At 56.7% G+C, this 9416-nt stretch overlaps 1 protein-coding gene across 1 annotated transcript in view; it reads left to right on the top strand.

Moving 5' to 3' along the window:
- Positions 1–2946: 2946 nt before the first annotated feature.
- Positions 2947–9416, top strand: part of TBX5 (T-box transcription factor 5) — a 79355-nt gene continuing 72885 nt past the window's right edge. The window contains exon 1 of the mRNA XM_053669603.1: positions 2947–2985. The gene's annotated coding sequence lies outside the window, so the exon portion shown is untranslated. The remainder of the gene's footprint in view (positions 2986–9416) is intronic.

The following is a 9416-nucleotide window of genomic DNA, read 5'->3' as shown; positions in this document are numbered from 1 at the left end:
GCCTTCTGCCCCCCCCCCTTCTCTGAACCGCCAGCACTGAGGGGCCCTTCCCTCCTGTCACCTGGGAGACAGCCTAGGAGCCTTCACTTGGAGCTTCCCAGGTTTGTCAAGAAGGCACTCTGCGTTTAAAAACCGTAGGAACAAAAACACGCAAATACCATTCGGGAAAATCACTTTATCAAAATTGAGCGGCGACTTGGTGGCGGGGGGGGGGGGGGTTGGGGGCGCTGGGCACGAGGGGTGAATGAACAGGAAGGATGAGCCTTCAACGTCAGTACGCCCTGGCAGGAAAAACCCCATGGGAAGGCAGGACCGAAATAGTCCAGTGCCCCCCCGCCCACCGCCCCGGCCCCCCACCCCACAGCTCCTGGTGGCCGGTGGGGCGGGTGTCGCCAGGCCTCCACCCTGAAAGCCTGCCCCTCCGCACAAAGCGGAGAGTGGCTGGGACTCTGCCGCGGCTCTGAGAGACCATTTAAGGCTTTGAAAATCTCCTGCCCCGAAATCAGGTCCGGTGACACCCCAGTGCGAAGAGCGGATGAGCCTGTTTTGTCCCCGGGACATCCGCTATCTCCGATTGGAATGCAAGACACGTCCGAGCCTTCCCGCTCCTCTCCCCTCTCCGTCCCGTCCCTCCCCCCTCTCTGTCTCCGCCCTCCCCCACTCCGGTCCCTGAGCAGCGCAAGCGCCCCAGCGCCCCCGCAGGATTTGATCCCTCTCTGCTCCCCAGAGAACCGGCCCTTCCCATATTCCCTGTGTGTTTGTTTGCTTGTTTATTTGGCAAACTATTTTACCTGCAGGGGTTAGTGAGGAAAAGCCCGTCCTCCAAAAACACATCAGCAATGAGCCAAATGACAAAAATGCCAAGGGCAGAACAGTTTCTATTGCGAGGTCCATTTGCAGAATGTCAAAAGATATGCATGAGGCAGGCTTGGATGTCAGTTGCTGGGGTGGAGAGGGGGGAGCAGAGACGTACTGGCCAGGGGTCACCTCTCACACTTTTCCCCGTTTGATCATTTTTTATCATGTGCTTTTATTATTTTAAAAATCCATTATTGTTATTGTTGTTGTTGTTTAAAGCTTGGCAGGTCTGAGTTGAATCTTGCTTTACCACCTAGTGTCTGTGAGGGGTGTGCGCTCCCGCCTTCCATGGCCCTGGGCTGTAAAATGGGGCGGTTGCATCGTCTGCCTGTTAGCGTTGCAAAGAGCTGACCAGGCTGAGCCTGCAAAGCTCTGAGCACTGACCCCGGCACGTGTGGTCGAGACGCACTGGCCCCATCATCATCACCATCATCATCACCGTCACCGTCATCCTTAGTGTTAGTGTCTGTGGCTGTTATTCTGCCCCTAGAGAGCCTGGCTGGTTGTTTGTTTGTTTCCTGAAAACCAGGAAACCCCTGTAATATCACCAACCGCCTGTCCTTTGAAGTAGGGCTGCCTGCTCCGCCGGGGAGGTTGGGAGCCATGTGTTACGGTCCCGAAGCATATAGATCTTCCCCCGCAGATCATTAGGGCCACCTTTGTCACATTTATTTTAAGGAAACTGGTAGGGAGAGGGTGGGTGAGGTTAATTGCACTGTGGATCCCGGCGGCCCTGTTCTCCAGATGGGGGGAGGTTCGACAAAGCCTGGAGTGATCCCAGAGCTCCCGCAAGGGCCCGGCCCCTGGGCCTGACCGAGCGGAGAGAGCAGACTGTCGGCCCGGAGAGGGGTGGCTGAGACCTTCGCTCTCGCCCCTGGGACTCTGGGCCAGCCAGGCACCCGAAGGGCTCGGCTGCAGTTGGCCCAGCGCTTGCAAAAGCACCCAGACAAGTGCCCCTGCCCAGAGAGAGTCAGCCTCCCCTCCTCCGAGCCCTGCTGCCAGGGCCCGTCCAGGGCCATCTCTGCGTGACGTTCTCAGGCATGAATTTGCTTCTGGGGCCTGGAACAAGTGGTACGGGCCCTTTTGGGGTCTGATGGCCATCCTTTGAGCGGCAGGCTGCGCCCCAAGAAAAGCCAGTGAGGGCGTCCTTCCCCTCCATCATCAAGGTTCAGACTTTCCACATGCCTTGGTCATAGACCTACTGTGTGCCTGGAGGAGGTGCACAGAGGCCCCTTTGGGGCTTTAGTTCCCACAGCTACATGTGTCTGGGACACCGCTTCCCCTTTTCAAGCCTCCGACTCTTCATCTGAAAAATGGGGGAAGGAATAGCTACCCCCAACCCGCAGCCCTTTTTTTTTTTGAAGGGTTCAGACACATACGGCCTCAATAAGTGGTAGCTACTATGTGATTATTCTTACTCAGACTACATAAGAGCCAATATTAGCTTTCTCCTGAGAATCCTTCGCTATCTCTTAAACCCTCTGTCTTCCGAAGGAGAAAACAAATCAATCCATTAAACTGCATGCCTCGGCCCTTCCAGAAAATAATCAGGAACACACAGCAGTCCTGGATAAATTGGTAGAAAATTAAGTCCTGGTGGATAGGAGAAGGAGGCGATCTATCTGCCCAATATTGATTTTCTGACCACCAAAAATACTCTTTTGTACGGACCTGGTAGAACTCTGTGGATTAACAACTTTGGCCCAGGGCTCAGGCACACGTCGCCCCCACCCTGGCCAAGCTCCCCAGGCCCGACGGAAGGTGTGACTTCAGACATAATGGTAAGGATGGGGGGTGGAGGGGGGGCGGAATGCAGGCCTGTGTGTGAGGTGATTGTAACCAGAAACACCTCGGCAGGCATCTCGCTGCTGTCCTGAGCGGCTGCTGGCAAGCGGCCGGGCCCTGAGCCGGGAGCGGGCCTGAGGTGCCCTGGCTCTCGCTGCTCACTGCCCCTCCTGGGCCGGGCAGTCCGATAGCTTATCGGGCCCACTCCGGGGGCGCCCAGTGCTACAACCGGAAACGCGGCCGGAGGCCAGTGGATCCTCCATGGAGTGCTCTGCGACCTGGTGCGCGCCCGCCCGTGCTTAGGCTCTGCTTGCTGGTCCTTCTCCATCCGCCTGCGACCAGGTAAGGCGTCAGGTGGCTGGGGAGCGACTGACGCACCTCCACCCCCCCGGGAACTGTTCGCTCTGGGCTGGTAAAAGGCTGGTATTTTATGGGCAAGGGAGCGGGGAAGTTGGGGACTGGGTGTGGAGGCGGGAGCCAAGGCGGAGGTGCCAGGGTCAGTGCGACCTCGCCCGAGGGCTTCAGGGTGGGAATGACAGGATACGGGTAAAGGGAGGGCTGGACATGCTGGGACTCAAGCGGTGCACTCCAATTTGTCGGCAAAGGTGCACCCCACAAGGTGTGCCTGGCTTCCGATGTACCTGGTCACCTTCCCACAGCTGGACCCCGGGTTCCTGGGCTTCGGCAATAGCGCGGTGCGCTGCGCTCTGCTCCCGGGAGAAGCCAGCGTGCGTGTTGGGGTAGGAGGGCCTGTAATACAAACCTATCGTGGTGCATTAGAAAATGACAGGGATTTGGAGTCTGAAGCCTCAAGGTTGAGTCCAGGCTCTCCAGGTTTTGCTGTGCACTCTCCGGCTGGCTGCTTACCCTCTCTGGGCCCAGCCTCCTCACCTTGGGGACGGGGCGGATTCTAATAACAAGAGAGTTGTTGGGGGTTAGTAAGATGATGGTTTGGAAGACCATTAGGAAATAGAAAAAAAACTTTATTTTAAGTGGTTTATTATTATAGGAAAAATTTGGCATTGCTAGGGAGAGCCAGTGGGCGGCTCAGCTGTTTGAGATGGGTTTTCCCCCAGAAGGGGGCCCGGGTCAAACACGCCGCACCACCGCCGGCCTCTGCTCTGAGCAGGTGCCCCCCCCCACCCCAGCCTCAGGGAAGAGGTTGAGGAAGAGTGGCGGCGGGAGGCGGCGATCCTCCCCCACAAGGGTTGCAGTCGTCAGCCAAGGGTGACTCCGAGGCTCGGGTTGGGGCCCCTGGGGACCCGCGCGGTCAGAATCTGGCCCCCTAGCGCGTCCTCTCTAGGGCGCGCCTGGCTCGCCGCGCGCCCTCGCGCTGGTCCAACCGCGCGCGCCGGCGCGCATGGAGTTCACCGGGGACAGCCAGGGCCCAGCGGGCAGACGCGCAGACAGACAGACGCCGCGGTGCCGGGCGGTCTCCGGTTGCTCCCGGGTCTGTGAATCAAAGGAGGGGCGTACTCCTCTCACCCTCTCACCCTCTCACCCTTCTCGTTGGGAGCGCCGAACCGGCCTCCGACCGGTAGGCTCACGTGGCCTCGAGTCCAGAGTCTTGATGAAACCCTTCGCTAGAACACTGGTCAGGGCTGATGCTCCGTCCCTTCACTTTCAGCAGGGGACCTTCACCTGTCCAGGGACCTCTGCAAATTGTATGCAAAACGGACTATTTAAGTGCTTTCTTTTTCTTTTTTGGTGTGGAGTAGGTACATTTTTAAACCCACTTCCCATAGGAATTCCATTCCCCCAAAGGTTAAGAACCACCCTTCCCCGTCCAGAAGCTCAAGGCCTCATCCTTCATGCCCAATGGAACATTCCAGATTGCGTGTTCTTCCCCCACACGCACCCTCAAGGTGGTTGGCCACAAGACAGAGAACACGTGAGCGCACACACCCATCTTAGAAGTGTCCTTTCCGAAAGTTTGGAGGGAAACTGAGGCCTGGAGAGGCGTTGCCACGGCCTCCAGGTGAGACCGAGGGGCTCACTAGAGACTGAAAACGGCAGCGGGACCCCAGGGCTCTGAGCCTCACACTGCTAAGGATCCCGAGAGTGTCCTGGGTCCAAAAGGTGGCCAGTTCAGCCTCCAAAATGCCCCAGTTGCTGGCGGCTTCCGATCATTATTACTCCTCAGTGGCTCCTGCCAAAGGGGCTTGGAGAACACACATTTGGCGAAGTGTGTGGCTACCGCAGCCTGGGAAGGAAGGGGAAAGGCCCTGCTTAGCTTTCTTTAATTAGTGGGGTTTTTAACTTTTTGCATGACAACATATCCACAGGGAAGCTGGTGAAAACTGAATTTTTCTCTAGGAAAAACACAACACACCAGTGTATGCAATTTTGCTGCATCTGCAATGCTCTGCAGACCACTGACAGCCACGCATGTCCTCACGGTTACAGTGACCAGAAGATGAGAAGGCGGCTTGGGCCAGCCCCTCTGGCCACTGGGTCTCAGAAGAAGCTGTCCCTGGGAGTGTGTGGGATCCTCACACACGCACATGTACGCACACACACACACGGCCCCTCGGGCACACTACACAGTGGTCCGGCAGACCTGAGGCTAGGCACCCACAGCCAGGCCGAGGGAGAAGAGTTCAAGTCGCCAACACACTCTCGGCCGAAGCAGCCTCTAGCGCCCCGGCTCCTTCAGCCTCATTGTTTATCCATCTGAACCGCTCCCCTTCCCCGGCCCGCTCCCACCCCCACTTTTCCGAGGTCGACTATAAAAATAAACTATTTTTCCTTGTTAATAAATCTCCGCCCGGCGCCCTCTTTTAAAGAACTCAAAAAAAAAAAATCACTGCGCCCAGCGCGAGCGAGCAGAAAGATTAATCTCGAAGCAGGATTTATGTGGCGCGGGCATCCTCAAACAATTGGACTCATAAAGTGAAATGAGATTCGGAGGCGGCTGGGGGGAGGGGGAGGACCTCGGGAACCACAAACACGTTTGTGTAGCTAAACAATGTGGAAACTCTTAAAGACCCTTTGCTGCAGACATCTTGCAGCCACGGCGCTTCCCTGTCAGCCCGCGGGAAAGGGAGAGAGATATATTAACTGAAGACACGATCTAAAATTACTTAGGGGGTTTAAACATGCGGGCAGTGGGGGTGGGGGTGCTGATAAACTGTTGTCCATATTTCCTTCTCTCCGTGTATTATTTCCAAGATATTTCACCCCCTTCACAATGCCCCCTCCCTCCCCGCCCCGTCTTTTCTCTCTCCATTCATTACGTTGACTGGTGTGCAGTGGCCGACGCCTGGAGGGACTGGAGACCCGGGGGCAGGGTCCAGCTTTGCGCCAACGCGCCGGGCACCATTGCTCCGGCGAGTAAAGACGAGGGTGAGATGCACCGCACGCAGGCGCGCAGGGGCTTCAGTCAATCACTTCCGCCCCCGGGGCTGACCTTTCTCAGGTCCCTTTCTGCCTTAACCTGGGGACAGACACTCCAGGTTCTGAGGGGCGTTAGGGATTCTAAGCAGTACTTTTACACAGGGCCTTGGGTAGGATCTCTTCTCGCCCGGAGAGTAAGGGCGTGTGAACACAGCTACCCAAGCAGTTATGGGTCCCAGCTCTGCTCTGTAAGTTTAGAGCTGGTTATAGCCTACGCCAAGGGTCTGGGCTTAGCCTGGCTGGACCGCTGGGCTCCAGCTATGCTGTGGGGGAGAAGCAGACCCTTGGCGCGTTGGGCAGGACTTGCATAGAATTGTCGTAAGCCTGGAGGAACTGGGGGCCACGGGCTCAGCACGCTTGAGCACGCTGGCGCGAGGGGCGTACCGTCATCAAATCCCGGAATGAACCAGGTGTCTTGAGTTAATTAGCTGTTTGGAGCTCCGGTTTGCTTGTCTGTAAAATGGGGATATAATTGGACCTACCCCTACTGGTTCTCGGGGAATTAAATGTAAAGTTTGATGAAAAGTGTAGGTGGCCAGTGAGTGTCAGATGTTGTTGTGGTTATCACTTATTATACTGACTCGCGGGCGCCTGGCAGCGACCGCAAGCCGGCCCTGTGCTTTTACAGAGGGGACTCGGGCCAGGGAGAGACGTTCAATGTCCCAGAGGGGATTATGATAAAGTGAGGTTTTCCAAAGGCTGATTTCTGGATTCGTTCATGGATTCAATAAATATTCCATTAGTTTCAGGCTCGGTCTGGGCCCTGGGGACTCAGCGGTGACCAGGATGGTCCTCTGCCACGTGCGGCACCTCCCGCCCCCCATCACTGAGAGAGACAGTTTTTTAAAACGAGGGGTGCCTCGTTTGGTGCCAGACTCTTGCCTGTGTCCTTCCTTCGCTTCTTTCTGGTTTCAGTAGGGAGGAAGCAGCGGACAGTGCCCAGCCCCCAAGGGGGACACGAACGTGGAAGACACACGCAGAGGCAAAGGCGGGAGACGTTCTGTTCCTCCGAGGGTCGCCACCCAGGCCACCGCTCAACGCCAGCCTCTAACCGGCAGCGCAGTTCTGCGCAGGCCGCCCGGCTCCCGCTGTCGCCCTCGCGGGGCAGGCGTCCAGCAAAACATTTCTAAACGTGTCTGGGCCCGGTTTCGGAGTGTGAGGCAATCCCTCCGGCCCACGCCGCCGGCGGACCCTTTCTTTAAGCGCGTTTCAAACCGGGCAGCGTTCGTCAGCGTCGCTTATGTAATCTTTTCTGGGTGCGCGCGGGCAAACGTGCTCTGTGCGCGCCCAGCGACCCTTCCCTCTAAGCCGCCCCCACTTCGGCCCCGCCGAGCCAGGGATTTGCTCCGGGAAGTGGGGGGGCTTGGCCATCGATGAAAGTGTCCACCACGCTGTGGTTCTCAGTGCCTCGGGGAGTGTGGCGGAGGCGGAAATTGTAGCCAAAACCGCGCATTTTGAATTAAGACAAAACGAAAAAGTCAGCTACACTTTCTTTTTTCTTTTTTTTACCTTGGCTCGAAACCGCCGCCTCCTTACAAATCCCCCCCATCGTATGTCTCTTGAATTATCCAAGAGAAATGGCCGGTTACCCAGATGTTACACTGACTTATCCAGCGACTCCTGGATTTTGCCAGGCGCTAGGCATTTGCTCCTGTGAGGGACAGTTGTCCAGACTGTATTGGCAGGAGTAGAATGTGCCACCCTCCAGCTACCGCCCCGCATGATGCACGGTCTCCTGCGTTTTCCAGATACTTCTGGAGGTTTTTTTTTCCTTTTTCCCGGTGCCGGAGGGGCTGGGATGGAGAGATGGGGGTGGTGATGGAGGTGGGTGGCAAGGGCTGTCCTCTTGGCCTTTTTCAGACTTTGTTGGTTTCAAGGAGCTTCCTAAGGAAGATCCTCAAAGCTGGCTCCCTCCCCCACCTCCTCCCCCCCACAACTCCCCAATATGCGCAGAGAAATAGAAAATTAAATCGCTTCTAGTCATCAAGACATTAAATCTCTAAACTGTCCCCAAATGTCCAGATAATTAAGTGTATATGAGAGAGGGAAAGCTGAGCCCAACATTCCCAGGAAACTTTCTAATTTTCTTTCATCTCCATTCTCTTGAGGAAGGTGTAGATACATGGGTTTTATCTTGAAAGGCAAACAAAGCAAAACAAAACACGGCCCCCCACCCCCGTATTTGTTCACTTGTTTTAAACAGCCCCCTTGCAGCCAGCCAGGGCTCCTCAAACCCGGCAGGGTTCACTGGGCAGCGGGCGGGATTGCGGGCCGGGTCTGGGATGGCTTTGCCGACTTCTGCAGCTTCGGAAACGGCTGTCAGATCTCACCGGGAGCGGATGTGGATTTGCCGGAGGCGCCAATTTCTGACCATTCCGTTTCCTGGAGAGCCCCTGCAGGGGAGAGGGCTTCTCCCTCGTCCCCTGCTCCCCACCGAGCCCCCAAACAGAGAGATGTTCCGCACAGCAGCACCGGGAAGGTCCCCCCAACAATTTGGATGTTTGGGGAGGAAGATTCGAGGCCGGCTGGAGCCGGGCGGAATAACCCAGACTCGCTGGGTCTGGACTCCTTTCCCTTGCCCTTCTTCCTGCCAGCGCATATCTCTGCGGGAAAGCCAGGAAGACTGAGACCCGGGTCCGAGAAACCCCCTCCATTGGAGCTCCTTGGGTTTTGGGGCTGGTCATTGTCCTCCAGTTGTGGGGGGACATTTTTTGCCAACACAGTGGCCCCTTGAGATTTGCAACTGGGGAGAAGGGATAACACTGTGCCCTGTGGTTGGGTCCAAGTGTGTCCCCTCTTACTGCACACAAGAAGAGGGGGGTTGGGATATGTGAACGACCCCCCCTCTCCTGCCCCCAGCACCAGTGCAGCCCCAGGCCAGGGCCTGGACCACAGCTGTGTTCTCAGAGACTTTATTCTGGGTCCGAGGATTGCCTCCCCCTCGGAAAGGAGATGTTGAACTTGTCTTGCATCCGGGGGATGCTTCTAACTCCCAAATGTTAAGGCTGTTACTACAACCTGATCCCTACCAGCGCCCCCCCCCCCTGCCCCCTACTTACCTTCGGACTTCAGTTAAACCCGACACCTTGGGTGGGGTTGGGAATGTAACGAACGATCAAAACCAAGGCTACTGGACACCCTCTACCTGGACTGTGTCTCTTCCACCACTGGCTGAGTGACCTCAGGCCAGCAATCTAACCTCTCTGAAGCGAGGACCCTTTGTGAACTGGACGATAACAATACTTTCCCTCAAAGGGTTGTTCAGTGAAGGGGGGAGAGGAGGTGATGGCCGGGCCAAGATGGGGTCCCCAGCTTTTCTGGTAGAGCAGGAGGCCTGTCCCCGCTGAGTGCTCAGCCAGAGGGTGGCAGAGCGCAGG

Source organism: Artibeus jamaicensis, unplaced genomic scaffold (assembly GCF_021234435.1).
Source record: "Artibeus jamaicensis isolate MK-2021 breed Jamaican fruit bat unplaced genomic scaffold, CSHL_Jam_final contig_525, whole genome shotgun sequence".
NCBI lineage: Eukaryota > Metazoa > Chordata > Mammalia > Chiroptera > Phyllostomidae > Artibeus > Artibeus jamaicensis.
This window is presented reverse-complemented; position numbering and strand designations above follow the sequence as displayed.